Source organism: Ambystoma mexicanum, chromosome 9 (genome assembly GCF_040938575.1).
Source record: "Ambystoma mexicanum isolate Mex_15411 chromosome 9, UKY_AmexF1_1, whole genome shotgun sequence".
NCBI classification, from domain to species: Eukaryota; Metazoa; Chordata; class Amphibia; order Caudata; family Ambystomatidae; genus Ambystoma; species Ambystoma mexicanum.
Genome location: NC_090931.1, coordinates 57,272,536 through 57,297,337, shown reverse-complemented (window position 1 = coordinate 57,297,337; position 24,802 = coordinate 57,272,536). Strand labels below are relative to the sequence as shown.

At 48.9% G+C, this 24,802-nt stretch overlaps 1 long non-coding RNA gene across 1 annotated transcript in view; it reads right to left on the bottom strand.

Moving 5' to 3' along the window:
• Nucleotides 1-9,441: 9,441 nt before the first annotated feature.
• Nucleotides 9,442-24,802, bottom strand: part of LOC138487647 (uncharacterized) — a 112,441-nt gene continuing 97,080 nt past the window's right edge. The window contains exon 2 of the long non-coding RNA XR_011274520.1: nt 9,442-10,896. This is a non-coding gene — a long non-coding RNA (uncharacterized lncRNA). The remainder of the gene's footprint in view (nt 10,897-24,802) is intronic.

The following is a 24,802-nucleotide window of genomic DNA, read 5'->3' as shown; positions in this document are numbered from 1 at the left end:
TACAATCAAAAGGAGGAAGAATAAGGTTAGGGAGCAGAGACACAAGGGAGTGGACATCTAACAGGGGAGGGAGGTCAATAGCCAGCACAGGAAATTGTTACCCTCACCTGGTATCCACGGGGACGCCACCCAGCCAGTTGGTCGTTGGTGCCCTTCCCAATGATTCCCTGGTGTGGTCTCGGTGTCGATGGGATTCCGCTTGGAAATAAAGACTATATTAGGACTGGGCGACCAAGGTAAGTTTTCCCCCACCTCTGTTGTGTTTCCAGCCCCTCCAGGTTCTCTTCTCACCTGGTTGTCAGAATCGGTGGGCTCTCCGTCCTGCTCTCTGGGCAGGGGCGCGTTGTCTTTTGTGGGCGCGGGCGGTCCAGTTACTTCACTGACTGCTGCCCTTGTAGTGTCTTTCAGGTAGGTCTTACTGCGATTGATGGCGTAATTCTTGTATGCCTTTTCTCTGTTCTAAAAGGTCTCTTTTTTATCTCCCTAGGAGCACGGAGTGTCCGCTTGAAGAACTGGATATGCTGGTTCTCACCGGGAGATGATGGCGCGCTATAGCGCTATGATGCAGTAAGGAGTCGCTTTGCGTAGCGCAACGGTGTCTTGTCCTCACTGACCTGTGCTTTTCTCTTTTCGTATGTCGCGGTGAGTTCCCAGTGCAGATGGAGTTCCGGAGCTATGCCGGCCAAAAAGCAACCAACCAGGTAAGTCTTTAAGTGCTTTGTGGTTGTAATCTCTCCACTACCTCCTTTAATGATGTCTTCCTCCTTTTCTCAGGTCCTTCGATCCGGGCGTGAACTCCACCAACAGAGCTGCTCAGGAGCTGCGAGAAGTGAAGGATCATGAATGCAGGTAAGATTCTGCTGCTAACGAGGTTCTTGGTTTTTCTGCAGGTCCGGAATTCACCAGGCTCGTGAGAAAGCTGGACACGGCGAGTGTCACGTTGCTAGAAGCAAAGTAACGCGAAGCGTGTTGTCTTGTTCGGGTGTGGTTTAAATAGCCACTGTAAAGTAGTCCAGTTAAAGTAGTCCCTAGGCCACCACACCCAAAACACTAGACTGCATAGCTTGGTTCTAGGAATCAAGCTATGTGGATGCCTCCATGTTGGCTGAAAGCCTAAATAAAGTAGTTCCTCAAGCAGAAGTGGATGCCAGGCCTTATTAGTGATCCGAGCCCTGATTCCACCTAGCCAATGGGCTTGCCTGTGGGGATCAGGGCTGAGGGTCGTGACAGATATACAGGGGCCAAGGAGGAAACAGTGGGGATCAGATCACACCAGGCTCAGGTAAGGTGGAGAGTGAACAGTGTATGGACCTAGGTGTTGGGCGTGGAGCCCATCCCTGAAGGCGAGGGTTTTCAGCTACTTCCTGAACTATACAAGTGAGGAGGTGAGTCACATGTTGATGGGGAGGAGGTTCCAGATTTTTGGGACACAGAAAGAGAAGAAGGCCTGTCTTGTGGGGTTTTCCTTCCTGTACCGGCAACATTCAAGTCTGCACATGTCTTTACTTTAGGTGGATCATAGGGCTCCGGAGATGCCACATTGCTCATTGAGGTAGCTTGGGAACTTCCGACAGCCTTGTAAACGACACAGCAGGATTTGAACACGATTCAGGCTTGCATTGGGAGACAGTGCAGTTCGATGAGGGTCGGGGACAATAGCTCGCCGGATAAGGAGGCAAAGGAGACAATGTGAGTGTCATTGGTGAAGAGTTGCCAGGAGAAGCCATAAGAGGAGATCTGGTCACCAAGAATTGAAGTATAGAGAGTGAAGAGAAGAGGACCAAGGACAGACCCTTGGGGAACCCCGACAGTAAGGGGGTGAGTGAGGAGGTAAAGCTGTTCCAGGACACCTGAAAGTATCTAGCGGCAACGTAATAAGCAAACCAAGGAACGGTGATGCAAAGGAGAGATAATGTATAGGTAATGTCAGAATGGTAGACGGTACTGAAGGCAGCAGAGAGGTCGAAAAGAATAAGAATAGATAACAGTTTACATGCCGAGAGGAAGAGAAGAAGCTGCAGCGATTGAGGAGAGCTGTCTCAGTGGACCACAGAGGTCAAAAGCCAGATTGCAGCGAGTCCTGGAGATATTCACTCTAGGATTTTGGAATAGTGTGGTAGTGGAGAGACAGGGTGAAAGCTTGCAGGACAGTTAGGATCTAGACCAGTTTCTTAAGGAGAGGGATGACAGTACATGTCTTATAGGATGAGGTAAAAGTAGAATTGTCAAGAGAGGAGTTGAAGAGGGAAGTAAGATGTGGAGCAACACTGGGAGCTATGAGCTTCACAATGTGTGGGGACAGTGCGGGGCACAGGAAGGGTTAACCTTGAGGAGTAGGGCAATAATCTCACCAGGGTCGGTGGAAGACATAGAAGTGGCAGCAGATGGTAGGCGTGGTGGTGACAATTGAGCAGGAGGAGGGGATAGAAGGCAATTAGTGAGGGTATTGTGAATGGTAGAAATAGTATACGCTAAGAGAGTGAGATCATTTGCAGAAAGATCAGAGCAGGTGAGGTGGGTTTAGGAAATGGAGAATTGAGTTGAGGGATTTTTGGAGGTCCCTAGGTTGGGAGGATGGAGACAAAACAAGAGATAGAAGTCACATTTGGCAGAGTCAAGAGCTGAGGAGTAATTTGGAAGAGCAGTGGAGTAGAGTTGGAGAGCTGAGGAGTTTCCTGACCTTTGCCAAGTGCAAAGCTTTTTCTGCACTGTTTTTAGGGTATGTAGGGGAGGCGTAATACAGTGCTGTGGAGGGGAGGATTTAGGAGTGAGTGTAGTAAGAGGGTAGGGAGAGGAGAAGGGAACATAAAGTGCAGTCTTTAAGTTAGTGAAAGCTTCTTCAGTGAATGTACAGTGAGTTCAGTGTAGGTGAGAGGTAGTGAGGAAATTTGGAGGAGGGAAACCTGTGCTTAGTAAGTGGTATTACATGGAGAGTGAGGATGAAACATGAGTGGAGATTGAGGCAAAGACAATATAATGATTGGTGGGAGGAGGAGCAGTGGAGATAATAGAGGCGGAGAGTTGAGAGGAGAATAAGGTTGAGGGAGTTTCCATTTCAATGGGTTGTTAGAGAGTGGACAGAAGCGAAGGAGTGGTTAAGTAGAAGAGTCAAAGTCAGCGGAAAGAGCACCAGAGAGGGGAGTTGAAACTCACCAATGACCAGGAGGTAGTGATTGGAAGGGAGGGAATCAATTTGTTGGGAGAGGCAGTCTTCGAATTGCCCTACCCGACCAGGTGGCCGACAGATAATTTGTATGCCGTAGTGGGCAGCGATTGTGAAGAAAGTGTGTTCGAACGAGGGAGAATTTGTGGAAGATAGGGAAAGAGTAGGAAAGATAAGAAGATGAACATTTCTATAATACCACCCCTGCCAGTGGGGCAGGGAGGGTGTAGGCAGGGTAACGAGGGCATCAAGGGATGTAGAGTTAGAGGGAGGGATCCAGGTTTCAGTGAGGGTAATGAGGTCAAGAGACTGAAAATTGAAGAAGCCAGAGGTAAAGGAGGATTGATTACAGCCAGACTGTGCATTCCAAAGAGCAATAGAAAGAGTGAGATGTCGAAGCAGAGCCATGAGCCTGAGAAATACAGAGGCGCTGGGGGTAGATGCAAGAAGGGGATGTGTAATGGAAGTTAGGGTTTGGAGTAGGTGTGAATGGAGTGAGTAGTGGAGCGAAGAGGGGTGGTGTCAAGGAGAAGAGATGGAAGGGGTGGGAAGAGATTTGAGATGGCTCAGAGGTGAGAGCAGAGCGACATAGAAGGAAAAAGAAGAGACAGCACGTGTACTGCAGGGTGAGGCTGTGAAGAAGCAATAATGGGTACTTACAGACAAGTAGCAGGACACATCAAAGCACAGGCTCAGAGGCAAGAGGCTGAGGGAAGGAGGCAGGGGGGTTGCCTTTTTCTTCAACACCCTCGACTGAAGGCACCCATGGGCTGGATGCCCACATGGAGATACTTAACTATGTGACAGGGCAAAGTCGCCTTAAAATGACCGCGGCTTTCGGCTCCAGGACTCAGGTGACCCCAAGACCAGTGCCCCCAATTGGTGGTTAGAATGGAGACAAGGCCGTGGGAAACCTAGGGCAGTGCTGGCTGGGAGCAGGAGTGGTTGCTGCAGGTGGAAAGACCAGATGGTGTGTTGTTGCCTACGCTCATCTGAAGGTATCTTAAAATAAATTTGTGATCCAAGTCGAGACAATTTTACACCTCCCACTCATCTCTAAAACAAAACAAACTCTTACATTAAAGTTCTTATATTAATGACAATAGCTTCGACTTAGGTACCACTTTGAGCGCCAACTTATAGCCAAAACTAAAAATGAACACTCGTGTTCTAGCAAAGGTACAGGACACAGCTGAACAACAGCCGCCCCCAGGAGGCTACACGTATTGAAGCAGATCACAGCTCAGTAGCCATATGAAAAAGCAACAGACATCCCAGCACACACAGGACTCATCACGAGAAAGTCAGGTACCACAGGATATGTTGTGAGTTAGGAGTTTCGAGGCCACGAGGAAGGTGGGCGTCTCCTAACGCGGACATAGGACAGTCCTTGGAAACCGTGAGGAAGGTACACGTGCTCCAGCGTAAATGCACGTCAGAGATCAGAAGCGTTCGAGGAAGGTCACATAGGACAATCACTGATGCAGGACAAAGGTCATCAGCCACACATCTGCTCAAACATGGACACAGGAGACACATCAGAAGCCAGGCGCTGGGGAAACATATCGTAGCATAGCGCCATAGAGGATGGGGATTATAAACTACCAGGAAAGGGCCTTTGTAGATGAGCAAAATTAGACTAGAAGAGGGTCGTTTGTGTATATTGTGTCACCATCATGGATCCAAGAAGCAAATCACCTTGGCCACCTGTGCTATATACGAAGCAACACTACAGTCAAACCACGAGTGAGGATTTCCTGACAAGCAGAGCCTGAGAACCAAATCCTTTAGTGGCTGAAAATGTAGAAATATTTATGAACTGGCATTTTTACAGGTTAGGCCGTAGGAGTGTAATCAGTTGCCCAGGATTACATACTTTGGTAAGTGGCGAAGCTGGGATGTGTGTCCAGAGTCTGCTCTTTTGGCACATGACCAACGTGTTCCAGTTCTTGCCATACAGCAGCTGCAGTTTTTGACGGCTGTGAATGTTTGACATAAAACCCTGCTTTGTCGATCTGACTTGGAAAGAACACACATCACAATAGTGCAGAACATGTTAATCAAAAGGATTCTGATTGGAGCTTTGTTTTCTCATGAATGCAAGTCCACAACTACCAGGTGACTAATTGATGTGAGCCCAAAAGAGCTCATCTGGGTTTTGCTACTGTATAATGATGTAAATGCGCCCAACAAAAGAAAACGTGTGATACATTCACCTGCTTATAGCAATGTTTTGACACAGCCTCGAACATTGATGAGAAGCAGGCGATTTAAAATCTTTATGGAAAAAGTCTTTTTGTGTCAAGTAGGCAGACCTGCGAATAAGCTTGCATGGGGCGGGAACTTTCCGTGGGCTCTTTTCTGTGCACAATTCCTTCCACTCACAGTGCCTCCATGTACATAAAAAGCAGGCAGTGGGACAAGTCCAGCAGAATGTGAGAAGGCAACCATCCCCCTAAAGACAGCAAAGTACTGGACAGTGAGACACTGATCTGCATCGGCCCACAGGATAAATTCCCAGCAGAGCCGCGATGTGAGCCACAACACTTTGGCTCCACGGCCACGACTTTGGCTACCCAATACTCTCCCCTGACTAACACACTATGCTCTTCATTGGAGGTGGGCAGCCACTTTTTACAACCCTCCGTTGGAGGGCGAGTGCTCTAGACTTTTGACATATTAAGGCTATTTTTAATTTTACATCTGCCCTTTTGAGGTGCAGGAATGTTATATTGTAGTACAATAGGTCTTACTGTCTCCAACATGTACTACTCCACATGTATTAACCCGAGGTAGGAATAGCTTAATCTGCCTTGCTTGGATTTGAAACTGATCTGGAATATGAACACAGAACTCTGCAACAATTGACTAACACAATGAGCTTTCTTCTGAACCATCATCGCAATCGACCTTATCCATACGCATTTCAACACAGATTATCGCGTTTCACCAATATGTTCTCCAACTACTTCACAAGTTGTGCTGTAGTGCATGCACTACAGTGCATTGTCGGTGCACGTGTCAGTCGAGGCATTTGCTGCCACCTTCTCTCCTCCTCCTGCACCTTCGGGAGACTCCCACCCTGACGCAGCCCTCTCCAACCTTCATCTCTCCATCTCCAGAACTCTGGATGCCCTTGCCCACGTCACGCTTGAAGACCAAATCCAAGTGCTACTCTTGGTACGATTCCGACCTCACCACCCTTAAATGCAAGTGTAGGGAGGTGGAGAGGAAGTGGAGGGCATCAGGCGCACCCCTTGACACACTGGCCTGCCGCCTGCTCCAAAGGCAGTACTGACTCTGTCCTCTCCGAAGAGAACCTACATCCAAGCCTGCTTAGCTGCGCCAGCTAATATTTCAAAATCTGCAAGGAGCTGGCTCCTCCTCCTCCTCCTCCTCCTCCTCCTCCTCCTCCTCCTCCTCCTCCACCACCACCACCACCACCACAGAGGCAGTCTCTCCTCCTTTCCCCCGATTATGTTTCTAGACAAGTCCAATCTATGAAAGTCTCGACCAAGCAGGTTCGCCCCTGCTCATCCAGAACCATCAAGGAACACATCGACACCCTTGCTCCAGCTTGGCCGATTTCTGCAATCACTCCTTTGCCACTGGAACCTTCCCCTTCCTCCTTAAGCACTACCTTGTGCACCCCCTAATAAAAAAAAAGCCCTCGGCTGATCCTTCATCTCTTGCTACTATCGCCCGACCTCCACCACACCTTTCCTGGGCAAACTGTTGGAAAAGCTGGCCATCTCCCAGCTTAATCTGCATACAAATTCTTTTGGTAGCCCCTGCGACCACCAGTCTGGCTTCAGAGCTGCCAGAAGTACAGAAACTGCTCTCATGAACAACCGTGAAGCCCTGCACTCCAATCTTGTTGCTAATCACCCATCTATCCTCATTCTCCTCGATATATCCTCTGCTTTTGACATGGTCGACCATGCCATCCTGCTCAAACGTGTTCGTGACAACCTGGGTATCACTGATCAGGCCCTGGCCTGGTTTACCTCCTTTCTCACTGGCTGGCCCTCTCCAGTCCAACGGGGGCCTTTCCTCTCTTTCATTTGCATCTCTACTTGTGGTGTTCCCCAAGGGCCTAACCTCTCTCCCTGGCTGTTCAATACCTGGCACTCCTTGTCCACCCCATTGCTACCTTCTGCTCCAGTTTTCAGTGTTATGCGGATGACACCAAGCTCTCTTCCAGGCTCCCCTCAGCTCCTTCTCTCACACCGGACAGCCTGGCCTCAAATCAGGAATGGTTTGCCGCCAACAACCTCTGCCTTAATGCCAGTAAGACTGAGATCCTACTCATTGGATATCTTTTTTTTTTTTCTCTCCCTCTCTCCCTCTCTCCCTCTCTCCCTCCATCCCTCTCTCCCTCCCTCCCTCCCTCCCTCCCTCCCTCCCTCCCTCCTCCCCCAATCTCTCTCCCCTCCTCCCCCCTTTACTGCGAGGGTAAGAAGCTTGCTGTCATCTTCAACTACACCCTCTCCTTCTCCCCACACATTTCTGATATCTCTGAGGTGCAGCTGGTATTTTGACTTCTTAGAGGTCTTATTCCTTTTCTCACCTTTCCCCAGAAGCTCACCGTCTCCAGAGCTCTAGTTCTTTCTAGGCTGGACTACTGCAACAGCCTCTTTCTAAATCTTCCTGCCTCTACTCTGCAACCATTACAATTTATCCAGAACTGGACTCTGAGACTTGTCCTTCGCCTCAAGCCCAGGGATCACATCTCTCCAGCACTGAAATCTCTTCAATGGCTCCCCGTGGCTGCTAGGATCAAGTTGAAGACCCCCAGCATCGTCCACAAGGCTTTCTGGTGCCTGGGACCGCTGTACCTCCAACTTTCTCTTCCAAAACATCTTCCTTCTATAGTTCTCCGCTCATCCATCTCCAACTCTGAGGGTCAGATGCTTCTCCAAGCAGAGAGTTGAGGGCAGGGGGCAGATCGCTCTCCGCGACTGGGGCCTCCCTCTGAACAGCCTCCCTGCCTCTCTCTAACTTGAGCAGAACCACTCCTGGTGCCGGGAGCAACTCAAGACCTTTCTTTTCGCTTCCACTTTCCCTTTCCCTTTTTCCTCTCCCCTGCCGATGCACCCGACTGCTCCGCGCACTGATCAACTGGTCACCCTCTGAACTCAGGCCTAGGCTCCTGCTTGTCCCGTTGCCCTTGCACTGCCTCCCGGCTCCCCCAGCACTTTAGGGTCTGTTGCTGCAACCCTGCAGTGCCTTCTCTCTGCACTTATGAGCCACCTGCTGGCTGCACTTATTGATTTACCTGCACCTCCCCCTCACCCCCCTCCTTGTCTTGTGGCGCCTAGAAACACGTGTACAGGTGCGTTATAAATGCCATATCATTAACTGAGCATATCAGACCTCTATTGTCAACACTAGCCAGGCAGCGCACTAGACCATATCATGACGAGTAAAATGCACAGTGACTTCTTTGCATCAGGCAGCCAGATGGAGGCCCTCCCTCAGATGGGGCCAGTGGCATGTGCCCCTTTTCCCTCACATTAAGACATCTCTCTCTGAAGGGCCCCTCTGAGGTTCACGAGCCACCCAACCTAGTGCCGCAGAAAGAGCTTCTTCCTACCCAGAGTCCCAGCCCCCCACCTTGCAATCCAGAAAAGGGGGTTGCAGTGACTCCAGATGTTGACCACCCAGTCCAGGTACCCACCCAGAGGCCCAATGAAGGAAGGGGTGAGAGCTCTTCCTGTGGCATGGAGCCCCTGGGAAGTCCTCAGGCAGCCCCGTCATGGGCTGGATTCCTAGAGACGGGGCAGTGCTTCCAGGAGCAGAGGCGCCTTCTCCTCTAGACACAAACACCAGGGCCCTTAAATCCAGGGCCCTCGTCTTAGCCAATGGGAAGGCCAGCCTACCTTGGCCACAGCGCTACTTACCTGCATATACATCCTGAAGTAAGAAGGACATAGCGAGCTACAAGCCTCCACACACCAGTTCACAACCACACACACTGCAACCCACAGCTTTACTGTCCAGGCAAAGGGCCAGACAGCTGTGCGGCTGCCATGCTATGCAACGGATCATTCAATGCCTTGTTAAGGTCTGTGTAACCCACGCGCACACCTGTTGAAATGTCCATAGCCCTGCCAGGTGTGTGTGGGGGAAGGGGCATGATATCTGCCATGCTGTGTGGGACAACAGCCCTCTGGAAACCACGGAAAGTTCAAGTCTGCACTGTAGGGTAGACTTGGTGCTGTAAAGCCACAGAAATGGCGGCTGAACCCTTTACAAAAGACTCAGAACAGCACCAGTGCAGTGTTACTTTTCTTTATTTGTTGCAGAAAAGAGCCAGAAAGTCAACAAATTCTTTTCAGTTTCATCAGTGCAAAGAGTCCCTTCTTTTTATCTCTCAAGTTACACGTGGCAGCCAATTCACCCAGATCCCCACAGGGGAAGCCAACGAAATCTCCAACTAAATGGAGCCAAATTACATTCCCCGGAGCCTCAGCGCACATTCACACATGACTTCCCCAGACCACAGTGAACCACTGCACCCAAGTTACTTTAAAGGCACCGAGCCAGCAGCCATGCGCGCCAAAGTCCTGGAAGCTTTTAGAATGATTTGGGAAGCCCAGAAGGTAACTAGGTCCTCGTCCACGCGAGTGCCCTGCAAGCCATTGTGGGAGCTCTGGGGGCCAAACCACATGTTCACAGTTGCTTGCAGGATAAACCGTGTACTTCACTTTTACCCACCATCCAAACGCACTTCCATGAAATTAACTAGTGCAAATGATTTTAATTTGTACATGTATGTAAGTCTATATGTTCTGCAAAAGCAACCTATTAGTCCCTGTGGAAACATTAGCAATGGGCGCAGGCGAATATATTTTAAGAGCCCTTTGCTACAAAGCCGGCTGCACATCCTTAACAGGATTTTCTGAAGGAGAGCCCTACACATTCTGGACTCAACCCACGAGTCCCCAGCCCTCCAAGGGTTAAAGGCCCTTAGACACAACCTGGTGGGTGCAAAGTGGGTACCACATGGGTGGCAGGGCAAAATGCCACACATTGGAAATGTCTGGGTCTGGCTTTAAGCAGGTACACATGTGGGCTTAAAATACATGTTCTACTTGATTGATCAGCATGTAACTGCAGGGCTTTAGATGGACAGGCACACTCTTACATGTAGTGTTCCTCACCCTACAGTGAGCATTCAAGATCTAATAAACCAATGTACCAATTCCCAAGCATCGCTCACAACAAGGTTATCTTTTAAATATATATAAGTTGCATACAGGACATTTGAAATAGAGAAATGAACCTCAAATACATGCTAAGTGGTTGCGCATTCTTCACACATATAAATTGCGCCATGCCCAATCTTGCCGGATGAGACTCCGAACGAAGCTTCTAGAGAACAGCTGTGCACATAGAGCATTACAGGAAGAAGGCTTTATGCAAAGAGGATACATTTCATTTCGAGCTACATGGCTTGCAATGGGCTTCCATGAAAGGGTTCTACCACCAGCGCGTGGTAGCACGCAACAGGGCGCGCCACATTCTGATGTCCTGAGATTTCCTTTGCTTTGCAGCAGGGGCGTGGTCTTCAGCCAAGGAACGTGCTACTGGCGGGATTGCACGAGATAGTAAATAAAGTAGGAGTAGGCCGCCAGCCCACACAGCACAGCCACGATGTTCAAATTTCTTGCAGTGTTGGAGGCGTTCTTGGCTCCGGGGTAGTCGCCTTTGGCCACACGTTCCTCCACCTGCAAGGAGAAGTAGGGAGTCATTACTATACTGCTGAGAACGTGAACAAGACTCTCGCGATACCTCAGGTTCACTTCCGGGCCGCACACTTTATACAGGAATATCTATCATACGTGCCCAGGTGTATGAGTGGGAGTTTCCGTTACCCCCTCTGCTCCCCCACGCCCTATCCCCACAGATTCCCTGAGCTGCTCTTGTCCTCTGTGTGCTCCCTCTCTTTTAACAGCAAGGTGGTGCTGAGAGCGACAAAACTACTCTTATGGCGATGGAGATGTGAGGAGGGACACATCCTTGGAGTGTTTGGGTATTTACCCACCCACTGACAGTCCAGGACAATGCTGGTCTGTTAGGGGCGCTGGATTATGCATGCCACTAGTGTACACAATTATCCATCAACATTGTATCGGGTTCTTATGTAAATAGTGACCAGGCTCCAAGGTGCATTGTAAGTGTGGAACCTGGAGCCTGGGGGTACTTAAGTTACAATTCCATTTGGAGCAGTTGGAAGGACTGGCTCTGGCTGGGGGTCGCTACAGGGTTAGCTTGCCTACCTTGTTGAAGGTTTTCAAGAGAGAAAGAGGGAAAGTGTGTGTGTGTTCCTTGCACACATAATCTGGGGAGAGGATGTTTCAACATAGACTAGCGCCACATGCGGTCACCGGAGTGTCTCCCTTTCAATTATTGCGTGGTAGAAAGTCCAATTCGCATTTATGTCCAGGATGGACAGGTCGAGGTGTTTGGATGTGAAAGTGAATGAGGGAGAAGTTATTGGCCAGTGGGTATAGGTCCAAGTTGAGATATGATGAGAAGACTTGTTGCAGAGAGTTTGTGGTTAGACCAGGTGAATGGCTCAAAGTGAAGTTGCCGACGAAGGTGAGGGGTTTGGAACAAGGAAAGGGTGGCAGCGTTGAAGAGGCATGGAGTGTGTGTTGAGGATTAGGAGGAAGGCAGGGAGGAGATTGCTGTGTGCAAGGACCACACACACACACACACACACTTTAAGGATGCAGCAAACCTTGAACAAGGTAGGCAAGCTAACCCTGTAGCGACCCCCAGCCAAAGCCAGTCCTTCCAACTGCTCCAAATGGAATTAGAATTTAAGTACCCCCAGGCTCCAGGTTCCACAATTACAACGCACCTTGGAGCCCTGATACAATGTTGATGGATAACTTCGTAAACTGTTGGCATGTATAACAAACACGAATGACATGCAAAATCCAGCACTCCTAACAACCCACTTCCTGGGTCTACGCGCCCAGAACGGAATGTGTACCGAATAGACGACTTCCCATTCGACCAAATACTGAATATTTGGACCAAGTATTCAACCAGGATGAAGTTTTTGTATTTCTTTTTTTTTAAGAAAACATGATATACAGCATTTCACCTGAAAAAACAAAACCATTTAAGGTGCAACTCTTTTTATGCAACCGTAATGATACAGGCTAGAAAGTCACCCATTGGAATGAGCGTTAGGAAACACATCCCCCATAACACATGTAAGCCCCGAGCTGCCTCCCTATGCAACGCCATTTACATGTTGTATTGATTAATTCTTCCCATTCCATTATTGATCGTGTGATGAGATGTGTGATCAGATGTGTGCTCATGACATACACAACTACACCGCCTGAAACTGCCTCTGCCCCATGCAAGCTATTGATCACAATGGCTTTTTTGCTGCAGGCAATGGGGTCCGACTTCCCAAACAGCGGGTCCATACGGGGCCCTTTACATTTTCACATCTTCTGTTGGGTCTGCAATCAGACCCGCCCCACCTCCGGGCTGGTCATGCTTTTCTCCGGGGAAGAGCAGAAAAACTCCGGAATTATTAGAGCTTCAATAAAATGCAGTGCTGTGGCAGCCATCCCTCTGCAGCCATCAGAGGAGGCCTGCGAGAGACGGACTGGACAAAGCTGCCTCCCACTGGGGCAAGTTAAACATGTAACCCCTCTGTGCCAGTGGCCAGTGATGAGAACTGAGGTGGGCATTAGCCATTTGGCTTCAGAATGGGCAAGCAAATCTCCAAGTCTGAGCCTTAAACTGTCATTTGTATTCTGCTTTCTTATTTGGGCACTCAAGGAGGGCTTGCCTTCATGCAGAATTTAACACTTTCTTCACACTGCCAAGGAGTAATTAGGATGCCTGCGTTAACACATAAGCAGGCAAACTTGTCACAGTAGCCTTTGTTATGGGGCTTTAAGTGCTGAGAGCAGATTTGCAAAATGTAAACGTCATGCTTTAAGCTTGCATTACTTTGCATTCAGAAACTTGGATTCCTCTAAAGGGACGGGGAGGGTATAATTACAACAATTATACTGTTTTTGCTTAAAATATTTCTAGAAAGATTTCTATTTGTCATACTGTTTTATTATGATTTATGATCTGCTGGTCATTTTTATAAAACAAACTTCTTAAAAGCCAAACCTCAACAACTACACCTGAGAAGATAGGCAGTGAAGTGCCAACAGTGCAGACTGATCTCAAATCTTAGCTGAAGTGTGCGATCCTCGGCAAACCATTTTTTCCTCCCTGTGCCTTAGCTACAGATCTTTATGAAAAATGTGTAACCTCTGCTTTTGCCCTAAATAGATAAGTATTTAAAAAGAACTCGGGGAGGCGTGGCTAAGAGCCATGGCAGACGGACTGGCTCTGTAAGAGGTCCCGACCGCGGCCACGCACCCGTTGCAAATGCCCCAGTAATAGCGAGTTTCGCGTGCCACGGAGCGGAAGAACTGTGTCGGGAAGCATGCGGGCGCAAGCTCTTCAAAGTTCACGTCCCACAAAGTATAGGAACCTGCAATTCTAGGGATCCCCCACGACGCGGGAAGCAGCAGAGTCCCACCACCAATATGGCGGCCGGTACTATCCCGGCAACTGAACAGGCCGGCAACCACTGAGTCTTGGGAGACGGGTGCTGAAGACCCGCTGAAGACCCGCGCCGGCCACCGGGAGCCGGGTTGATCTCTGCCAGCGATCTGAAAAACTGCGCCAACCCCGGCACAAGCTCCTTCACCCCAAAACTCTGGGGCCCGGTCCGTGCACCAAGGTGGTCTGCTGGCGATAGAGGCCCTGCCCCCCGGAAGAGGAAAGGTGCTGGAGAGGCTCCCGGCAAGGGGTGCGACAGCCCAAGAAAGCAAGCAGAGCAGAGCCCCGGCAGCACCACCAGCGGTGGACGGGTGAGCCGGGTTTCCCACCCTCCCCCTTCCGGGCATCACTGGCTCCCGCTCTCGGGGCCTGGACACTCCGTTGGAAGCCCGGTGGCACCCGTCCCCCACCCTGCAGCACGCTTAGGCACACACCACAGCGGGGGAGTCCTCGCCATCCTGAGCCCTGCAACGTGAGCTCCAACGCCGGCCACAACTGGCTCCAGTGCCTCCCCGCAAACTTTCATCCCACTGGGACCTGCTCCACCCACCAAGCGGGCGGGCTAGCCTCTGGATCTGCACTCCATGGAGGGGCTCTCCGCCCTCCACCCCCGACGCTACCCCCCCCCAAAATCAAGCAGCGCCCCATCATCTGGAGGTATAGGGGCGCGATCCGGGGCCTCCCCCAGTGAGGAGCGGGAGCCCATCAATGCTGCAGCACAGCCGCAGAAGGCAACGGACTGAACGCCCCTCCCCCACTACACTCCATCTTGCAGGAGACCCCACCGCACCAAAGGCAAACTACCCCAGCCCCGAATCTGTGGACCCCGTGTCAGAGCCCACCTGGAATTGCCGCTGGGTCTGCTGCGGCTGGGAAGATAGACGTGGAGGGGCCTGGGCGCCTCTTCCAGTGAGCCAGCTGGAGCAGGCTCGCCATGACCCACCACCAAACCAAGCTTGCTCCCCCACGCAGGTGGCGGCCCCTGCACCCCGTACGCACGGGGCTGTCCTGGGAGGCACCCCAATCAGCAACTCACCCCACCTAAACCCCGCTTCAACACAGCCTGCGCGGCAGAAGGTGGGCGGCACCTGCCGCACTGGTGACTGACAATCAATCGAAGGCCGCTTGCTCAGGGGAGCGGGGGGAACAACTCCCAGCAGCGGAGTCTTGGGGGCAGCCCTAATAAACACTAGCAAGAACAGGACTGAATAAAGCAGGCCCTCAGCAAGGAAACCCGGCACTACCCGTCCTATCCGTGGGATCTCACCCCACCCCCGGGGAACCTGAAAACACTGCTGGGCGGGGGCGGACCAAACGATGCTCCCAAGCAAAGCAGCCCCCCAAAAGCACCAACAGTGAAGCCCTACCCCCGAAGCAGAGCCCAGCAGAAGCTCCCAACAGCTTCCAAAGCACAGTGGTCCACGAACAAAGGTTCAACAAACATCAATCCCCAGTAAAACACCTGTGGGAGCTCCCCCCACCCTCACCGCCCGTAAGGCAGTCGGTCCAGAACACCTAAAGGCAGCACCTCCCCAGCGAACACACCTGGCCCCCCCCTCCCTGTGGTGCGGCTGGGAAGCTAACGGCCTAAAAGCGCGTCAACAAATAAGAGTCCCTTGGGGTGTTGCACCCTCTCGCGCTGCCGCCCACCAACCCACTCTATAGTTGGCAACTCGGGAAACGATCCAGAGCAGCCTGGTGGGCAGGCGCGAGCCCTCCGAGAACCCCACTGAACCAAGTCTGCCGCCCCATCAGTATGTCTAGGAACCCCAAGCCAACAAAGTAAACAGACATTGCAGCCTTGCTAACCACGCCAATGGCGGAGAAAACCAAAAAAAGGGGAGCGCCGCAAAGGCGCAGTAGCAGGTTCCCCCCCAGAAACGGCCCAGAACCGACAGCGCAAACAGTCACTAAAGCCGACCTACAAGACCTCCTCACAGAAATTACCAAGGAATACCAAAGGGGGACGGATGAAGTCAAGAGCAAAATCTCAACCCTGGAAAAGAGGGTGGGGGAAATCGACGCTAGAACTGAAGGGACAGAAACTACCATCTTCGAGCAAAACTGAAATTGGAGCGGGAACGGACAGAATCGCAGCACTGGAAGCCAGATGTGAGGCCCTTGAAGCCAAACAGGAGGATGCCGAGAACAGGTCAAGGCGCAACAACATCCGCCTGAGGGGGGTCTCAACCTCGGTCTCGGACGGTGACCTGGACCAATATGTAAAAGATTTGTTCTGCTTCATCATAACCTTGCCAGATGAGGCCCCCTTGGAGCTGGACAGGGTGCATAGAACCCGGGTGAGACAAAACTCCTCTCCTCCAGACGTTCTTGCCCAAGTGCACTTCTTCGGAGTCAAAGAGGAGATCATGCGGGAGGCTAGAAGCACAGCCCGGATCCACTTCAGAGACGGTGCTATATCCCTTTACCAGGACCTGGCAGCAACATCGTTAGCAAAAAGGAAAGCCCTAAAACCAATGGCAGAATGGCTCCGCAAGAAGAAAATAACATACCAATGGGGCTTCCTCACGGCCCGGTCCTTCACCTGGGAGGGCAAATCACAGCTGATCTCCTCCTCTAAAGAGGCAGCAAACTTCATGAACCCCGAGACCGGGGATGGGGAACCCAATGGAGCAGCGCTCGGCCCCGAAGGTGCGAGCCTCTAAGCACATGGTTCTGACTCGATAGGCATCGTAGGGTACGCGGGCCCACCCCCAGGAACAAGAAAACAAACAACCGATAGAGACGAGCCGCTGAGCATCCCAAAGACTGCACAAGATCAGCCCCCGAGAACTACAGACATAGGAACTCCAACTTAGTGGATCTCGATCACACCATACGGTAATCCTCTCGCTATTCCTGAAACGCAAGAGGCGTTATGGCCTACTATCTAGCTGGTTACGTTGGCCCGGCCACAGGCCCCCGTTGGTCGAAGGCTGGACCATAAGATCAAGTTTTTGTTCAAAGTGGGAGTTCGGAGTTGTGGAGATGGGAGACTTTATCAAAGATATCGAGTTCCCCAGAAACCCAAACCAAGCTGTGAGGAACAAACACCAACAGGGGGGCTGCCCTTACTAGCAACTATACTTAGCCCAGTTGGCTGCCCCGGATAGGGAAATCACCATATTGACCTGGAACGTGCAAGGCCTAAACGCCCCGGGCAAGAGGAAATCTGTGGAATGAAAACTCTCCCAAGCATCAGCGGGCATCGTCTGCCTACAGGAAACCCACCTACTAGCTGCCGACGAAAATCAGATAGCCTTCCCCCGCTATCCAAAACGCTACTTTGCCTCCTCTGGCCAGAAAAAGAGGTTGCCATCCTCCTCAGCCGCGACCTGCCACTGACTCAGATCACGATCAAGAGAGACCCAGAAGTGTCGAACTGGATAGTAGTAAATTATGCCTCCTATTGTAGCGATTGTACGTATATTGGCCTACGCCAAGTTGCTTAATATTGTACGCGAATAACTCTCTACGGCAAGGTCTTGACCTTAGAAATTGATGTAAGCCGCCATCTTGAATGAAGCCTCCATTTTAGGTTAGAACCGCCATTTTGGGTTTTTTGTACAAAGTCACCCTGTAATTTAAAATGGCCGTCTCGTGTGCCCTTGTTCTTGCCTTAACCTCTCCAACCTCTGTAGGAGAGTTAATGTCCAACCTGCCTTCAGGCTACATGTTAGGGTCATGTAGACCTCGTCCTTTGTTGACCTTGGGAGCAGGGGATTACTCGAATCAGCAATGTTAAACTACAAGTATACAAGAATAATGCTATCCGAATATAATATGTGAAACATTTGTTTGGTCTGTAGTAAAACAGTATGTAAAGAGTAACGTTAAATTAAAGAATAATGGAGTGTGGTAGTAAATGTATTCAAAAGTAAACCGCATGCACGAGATATGTAAATCAGGAAAATGAACCAGGCGCGACCCTAGCCCAGTGTATTATTAACCTGTAAGAGGCTGGACATCATTTTTACAAATTGTACAAATGCGTCGATGTCCAGCTAGGAAATTCTGTTCACTGCTCACATTGAACCCTGCTGGTGGTCTCTGATGTATTGACGGCCAAATAGCTATTTGTGTACTTTGTTCAATACTGTTCAGTTTTGTAATAAAGATTCTGTGAATCTTTACAAGCCTGTGTCGGTGTATTTTCCTTTGCTTGGTGTAACAGCCGTAATATTGTATTTTTTCTGATTCCACAGGTGGCGCCCGAATAGGGACCCTCCAGATTGACTTTGTCTCATTGACGGTTGGCTCGGCTATCGGACCGGGATCGGACGGTGCCAACAGAAATGGCCACTCTAGACAGAAGCGAATTCCTCGATGAAACTGCACGATCCGATCCCTGGACGGTGAGCTGTAGCCCGAGACGACGTCTTGACGAGGGTCCATATATTTGAGGTGGGTAAATTTGCCGAAAATCCCCAGACACGTGGGTCCTTAGCATTGTCCTTAGTAACCCGATCAGGCCTCCCAGTCCTTTGGTCAGGTGAATCGTGTCCCGATTCTTAATCTAACCCTGACAATTTGAATTTGGAGTATTGTACTCGTGAGCACAATTTTTTAACCAGGTAACACCAGAACTTTGATATGCCTGGGAAATTGTCTGCCTGCTTTAGGGCATTATTCCGCAGCGACAGACAATCTTTGGAAGATAGCCGTCCCGCACCACAGGAGGGGGTCGCCGGCATGTACTATGTACTGTAAGAAAGGCTTTGGTTGTATAGCATTTAATGACATTTCTAATGTTCGGTGGCCAACCAATGGTAGTTTTGAAATCCCTTGTATAGAATATTTAGAGTCTGTATTAGTAAAGAGAAAGGCTAGACCTGCAGCATTTGACGCGTTGCACAGTTGGAAAGCAGAAGCTTTACAGCAACAAAAGAGTAGAGAGAAACCCATGCGTAGACATATGACAAGTGTCGAAAAGGCACGATTATATGATCAAAACAAACAACTGGAGTCAGTTAGGAACACGGACAGGGCGTTTCAATTAGGCATTTAGAAAATCTACCCTTCAAAAGATTTTCATACGTCAAATAAATTGATGAATAAACTTTTGCATGAACGAAGACCCGATGCCTCCGCGCCACCTCCGTACGTCCCTCCTTCTGGCGCTTTGCCCTTTCCCGTCGTTGTTCCCCCTCCTACAGTCCCTCCGGTCCTCCCTGCTGTTCTTCCTGTTCTTCCAGCCGTCGCTCCTTTACCTGCCCCCTTGTGTTGACCTGTTATTTAGAATGTGGCTACTCTTCCTCTTCCAAATGATTCTGCATCGCTTGTAGTAAACCAGGGAGCGAGACCAAGGGTTGTGACTCGTAATACTGTGTCCCCAGACAAAAAGAGTGAATTGACTGCTTGGGCTAAACATTGTATGGAGAAGGGTGAACAAGCTGATTTTTCCACACTCGAAAATTTAAAAAGGTATTCCTGAGAAAAATGTTTTTATTGAAGGATTAGGGACTCATTTGAGTATAATGTGGAATAGACTAAATGATGTAGATTTCCCACAAGGGTTACAGGATTTGAACGCCTTAGCGTTGTCCAGAGATACCGCGGAGAAGGTATATGAGCATGTTGAGAGGATTTTTGAGTATAGGAAGGAGTTGGAAGAGTTACAGAATGAGGAAGCAGATGGTGGTAGTTTAGGTATTATGTACTTACAGAAACGGTTTTCTCCTTGTCGAGAATTAAAAAGGAGAGGAAGCGCGAATTTGTATAAAGGATGCGATAAGATGGATTTCGGATATGTCGATAACTCCAGATGAAGTATATGACACGCATAGTCAGTATACATTACAAATGTAAAAGAAAGTGATACAGGTGATGGTAGAGCACCCGCAGAATGAGTGTGTAAGAAGAAAGATTTGTTGTCCCGCAGAATTGTTGAGTTTATAAGAGAGCCTTTTCGATTGATACTTCGACTGCCTTAGCGCTTGATTTGGCTTTGTTGCTTAGTAAGCATTCGGAGCTGCCTACTTCTCAGTTGCCTATGAGAGAGGTCCCTCCGACATTTGTCCCGAAAGTTGAGATTGCGGCCGATGCTGGACGAGGAATAGTCGCCGGAGAAATTCCTGCACGTTACGTTTCACAGTTTGTTCACGTCCCGTTTTCAAGATAGGAAGTGAACACCATAAAGCAATCTATTCCCGATATAAGAAAGAATCCGACCGGATTCTATAAAGAAATAGAGTCGGTCTTACAGTCGTCAGTATTCACTTTAAGTGATATTGACCTATTATCTCCCGTACTCCTACCAATTGATTTGTGGAAACAGATTAGGACTATAGATGACATACCTGGGTTGGTAGATACATGGGATAACATGGTTAGGCTAGACAGAGAAAGACCAGCTGGCGAACGACCACCTCAAGTGATATTAACCTTGCCTGATAGAATTATTGTAAAATTGAAAACTATGGTTCCAGAAAAAAGAATCATTTTGGGACAAGCTTACGGCCTGTGTCCAAGGAAAGTCTGAGGGTGCTACCGATTTCTTCAATCGGTTCGAGCAGGTATTCTCAGATTTCAGTGGACAAGACTTTGCACAGAGTCAGGGAAAAGGTTGTTTGTCGACAAATTTGTACGTGGATTGCTACTTGACATCCAGTTACAGATTAGGTCTTCTGAATGCGCTTGGCAGGCAAAGTCTCAATCAGAAGTACTGCATATGGCTCAGTACTATTAAAATCGTGTAAATACTGAAAAGGAAAAACTTGAGAAAAAAAAAAAAAAGGGTGACCTGAAAACTAAGGTTTTATTACAGCAGATTGTTAGAAGCCCTAGAGGGGTTAATCAATTTAGAGGTCAGTACATTCCACAGGGAAGTGCGCCCTTGGCTCCGGTAACCATTAACCAGTGTGCCTATTGCCGGTAGGAAGGCCACTGGTGCGCACAATGTCCGACCTTGCAGCAAAGGTCATTTGGGAACATGGGTAGACGATCCAGAGGTTGCCCAGGTGCAGGGGGCCCTGGCAGAGGTCAGTTTGCCCCAGAATCACAGCAACCTCCGTCACAAGATAAGCACGTTCGAATGTGGATATTAGAAACATTTTTGATCACCCTTCTGCCGCGTACCTCTCTGAAGAGCTTCCGTTTGCTAATATTCTGTTTCGCTAGGATTGCCCGAAGCAGGATTTGGAACTTACGCCTATTCCTGTTCCTGTTCATCAGAAAGGCCCCTACGTTGAGATGTTGGTGGGAAATGGGAAGCATCTATTTTTAGTAGATACGGGAGCACAGAAATGTTCCATTGATCATTCGCGGGTTCCAAATATTCCCCTGTCAGGGTAGTCCAATGTTTCCGTAGGGTTTTCAGGCACACCTGTAGTTTGCCGGTACCGATAACACTGGGTCCCTTCAGGGAACAGTGTCCATTTTTACTTACCACAAACTGTGGGGAGAACTTGCTGGGGCTAAATTTGTTGAAGGCATTGCATGCAGTAATACATTGTTCTCCGGACGGAACTCGGCTAACAATTTCACCTCAGCAATCACTCGCCTCTGTTTTTGACTCGACCTTTACCGCCAGAATTTAGTACTGTTACAGAATGCTTATGGGCAATTGATAATGATATGGGCATTCTTCAAATTGAACCTGTTAAAATTATTTTGAAACATGGAGTAAAATTGCCTCGCATCCCGCAATGTAAGATCTCAGTTGAAGGCGAACAGGCTTTGAAATTTATAGTTTCTGATTTTGTACATCGTGGAGTAATTGAGGAGATTACGGGTAGCATATGTAACAGCCCCATTTTGCCAGTATACAAAAAAGGTGATAATGCTATTCCCTTTCATTTTATAATTGATTTACGCGCTATTAACAAAATTGTGGCTCCTCAATTTCCTATTGTACCTGATGTTACAAAGATACTAACCATGATTCTGGCTTCTGCCACTCATTTTAGCGTTGTTGATCTTAAAAACGCGTTTTTTAGTATTCCCATGCACAAGGATAGCAGGTATTTGTTTGCGTTTACCCCAGGTGGACGTTAGTTTACATTCACTCGTGCACCACAAGGGTACACTGAGAGTCCAAGTATTTATAGTAGGGCATTGAAAGAGCAGCTCGATACCCTCGAGTTGCCTACTACTTGCACATTACTGCATTATGTAGATGACCTCCTCTTGGCTGCTGATTCTGAGAGCGTCTGTAAAGAAGGCGCAGTGTTTTTGCTTTGTCATTTAGCAAAACATGGCCACAAAGCTTCACTTAAAAAATTCCAATATTGTTGTCAGGAGGTCGCCTATTTAGGCTACCTCCTGTCAAAGGAGGGAAGACGGTTGACACCTGAACGATTAAAGACCATGTCTGGCATGTCTGTCCCAAATACGCAAAAGGAAGTTAGAGCCTTGATAGGCACGGCTTCTTAGTGTAGATTGTGGCTCCCTAACTTTTCGTTAACGATTAAATCAATGCTGGCTTTGAGAAAGAAGGGCATTTCTTTGCCATTGCCATGGAGTTTGGAACACCAGACAGCATTTGATTTGCTCAAATCCGCGCTGTGTTCAGCGCCAGTTTTAGGAACTCCGAATTATGACAAGGCTTTTGTATTGTTTGTGCATGAACGTGATGGATGTGCTTTGGCTGTGTTAACGCAGGAGCATGGAGGGAAGAATAGGCCGTGCGGCTACTATTCCTCTGCCCTTGATCCTGTAGCATGCGCTTTGCCAAGATGTTTGCGCGCTGTTGCTGCTGTGTCTGTAAAACAGAGCGAGGGAATGGAGCTGGGTCATGCGTTAAGCCTAATGGTACCTCACTCTGTAGATATTCTATTGAATAGAACTCAAACGCAACACCTCACTTTTGCATGATTGACAAGATGTGATCTGGTTTGCCCCCCACATTCAAATTCAGAGGTGTTGTTTATTAAATCCGGCTGAACTTTTACCTGTCTCGCAAGATACTGTTGATGGTGACGATACGTCACACGATTGCCTTTATATGACAGAACAAGAGACTAAAGGCAGAATCGATCTGAAAGACACGCCTTTGAATAGCCCAAAAGGAGAGATATTTTGTGATGGCTCTTATTTTAAACTTCCAGACGGTACATCCACGGCTGCTTATGCTGTTACTACTTTACGCACGGTTGTGGAAACTAAAAGAATTATGCATAATTCTGCGCAGGCCGCAGAAATTATAGTGTTAACTCGAGCTTGTGAACTTTCTGAAGGGCTTACAGTGAATATATATACTGATAGTCAGTTTCTTGACCTCGCACTGAACAAAAATCCAGCACGGCACTTTAATAGTGCGATTACTTTCAGCACTCGCACTCCCTGTTCAGTTAGCTATCATAAGATGTTCAGCACATCAAAAAGTTACAGATGATGTAGGAAAAGGGAATGCCTTCACCGATCAGATGGCTAAACAGACTGCCACTGATTTCAATTCAGAAATGTGCACTGTAAAAGAAGTTGTAAATGTTTGCACTTTGGGAGAAAGTATCGATGTTGTAAAAGATATTCAAGCAGATTCTACCATAGAAGAAACTAAGAGATGGATCGAGGGTGCAGGAAGATTGGATGACGATGGGTGGAGGACGATGGGTGTTGGGTGGACAATGTTGAAGGAAAATGGTTACTCCCTGACGCCTACATTACAATGATGGTTATTATGGCTCATGGTCCGACACATGTTTGTGCGCGGAAATTGACTAAAATGTTACACAGTGTATGAACCAATGATAAGATTTTCAAAACTGCGGAGCGTTTTGTCCAAAGCTGCTTGGTTTGCATGCAGCACAATGTAGGAAAAGGTACCTCGTACCACGACTCCTAGAGGAAGTTTCGCTCCACCTTCTGTCCCGTTTGAGGTTATTCACTTTGATTTTTTTTAAATGGAACGGTGTCAGAATCTTAAATATGTATTGGTTATTTGTGCCTTTAGTAAGTGGGTTGAGGCCTTCCTGGTTAGATATGCAACGGCCATAACCATGGTTCGGGCTGCCGAGAGTCATCTGGTCAGATAATGGGCCACACTTTATTGCCACTGTAATCCTACAAATTTGCAAAGGATTACAGATTGACAAGCGGTTCCATTCAGCTAGTCATGCCCAAAGTGCCGGATTAGTGGAAAGGCACAACAGCATTATAAAGAACAAACTCGCCAACACGTGTGCTGGCACCAAGCTAAAATCGCCGGACGCCTTACCGATTGTGTTGCTATCAATGAGAACAACCCCTCAATAAGACTGGGCGCTCTCCCTTTGAGGTGGTAATGGGGAGACCTGCTAATATTTGGGGTATGCCAAAAAGTCGCTCATTACGGGATATAGAAAATGTGCTTCTTTCAGATTACTGTAACTAGTTGACTAAAAATCTGTTTTCAATTTATCACCAGGTGCGAGAGGCATTACCTGTGTGCTACGAGAGTCCTGGTCAGAGTCTACGACCGGGGACTGGATCCTCACGAAGGTTTTTGAGAGGTTGTCTTGCCTTGCACCTCGGTGGAGGGGTCCCTACCAAGTCCTGCTAGTCACCCAGACTGCCGTGCGGGTAGCGGGTCGTAAACACTGGATCCATGCGACGCACACCAAACAGATCCCACAGCCCGTGCCGTACAATACAGAAGACACAGAATCCCTTCCCACTGTTGTAAATAGTGTACCTGAAACAGCAACAACCAACAAGGGAGAATCGGAGACCGCTTCAGAATCCGCAAGGCCAGACAAAACGGCCATCTTGTCTCTGCCCTCCCCAACAGTGGAACTTCCGGATCAATCCTTTTCTGATCCCATTTCCGTCCATTCGCCACTTCCAGGAGGAAGTGACGACACTTTGTTTCTCACCAGAAACTGCAAAATATAATTTGCGCCCAAGGAAGTGAATGTATAGCATGGTCTGACTGTGCGATTGAGAAAATCATTTGAAGGCTTGCCTTTTGGCCCTACTGTGTGGGAAGATTCTGTTGGCCAAGGGTTGTGGGAAAGACATTAAGAAGACGCACGACTGGAGTCGCCAGCAAACCAACAATTGATTTCGGTTGAAGACGACAATGCCTGCACCCGCTACCGCTCGTGCCAAACTTTTAGA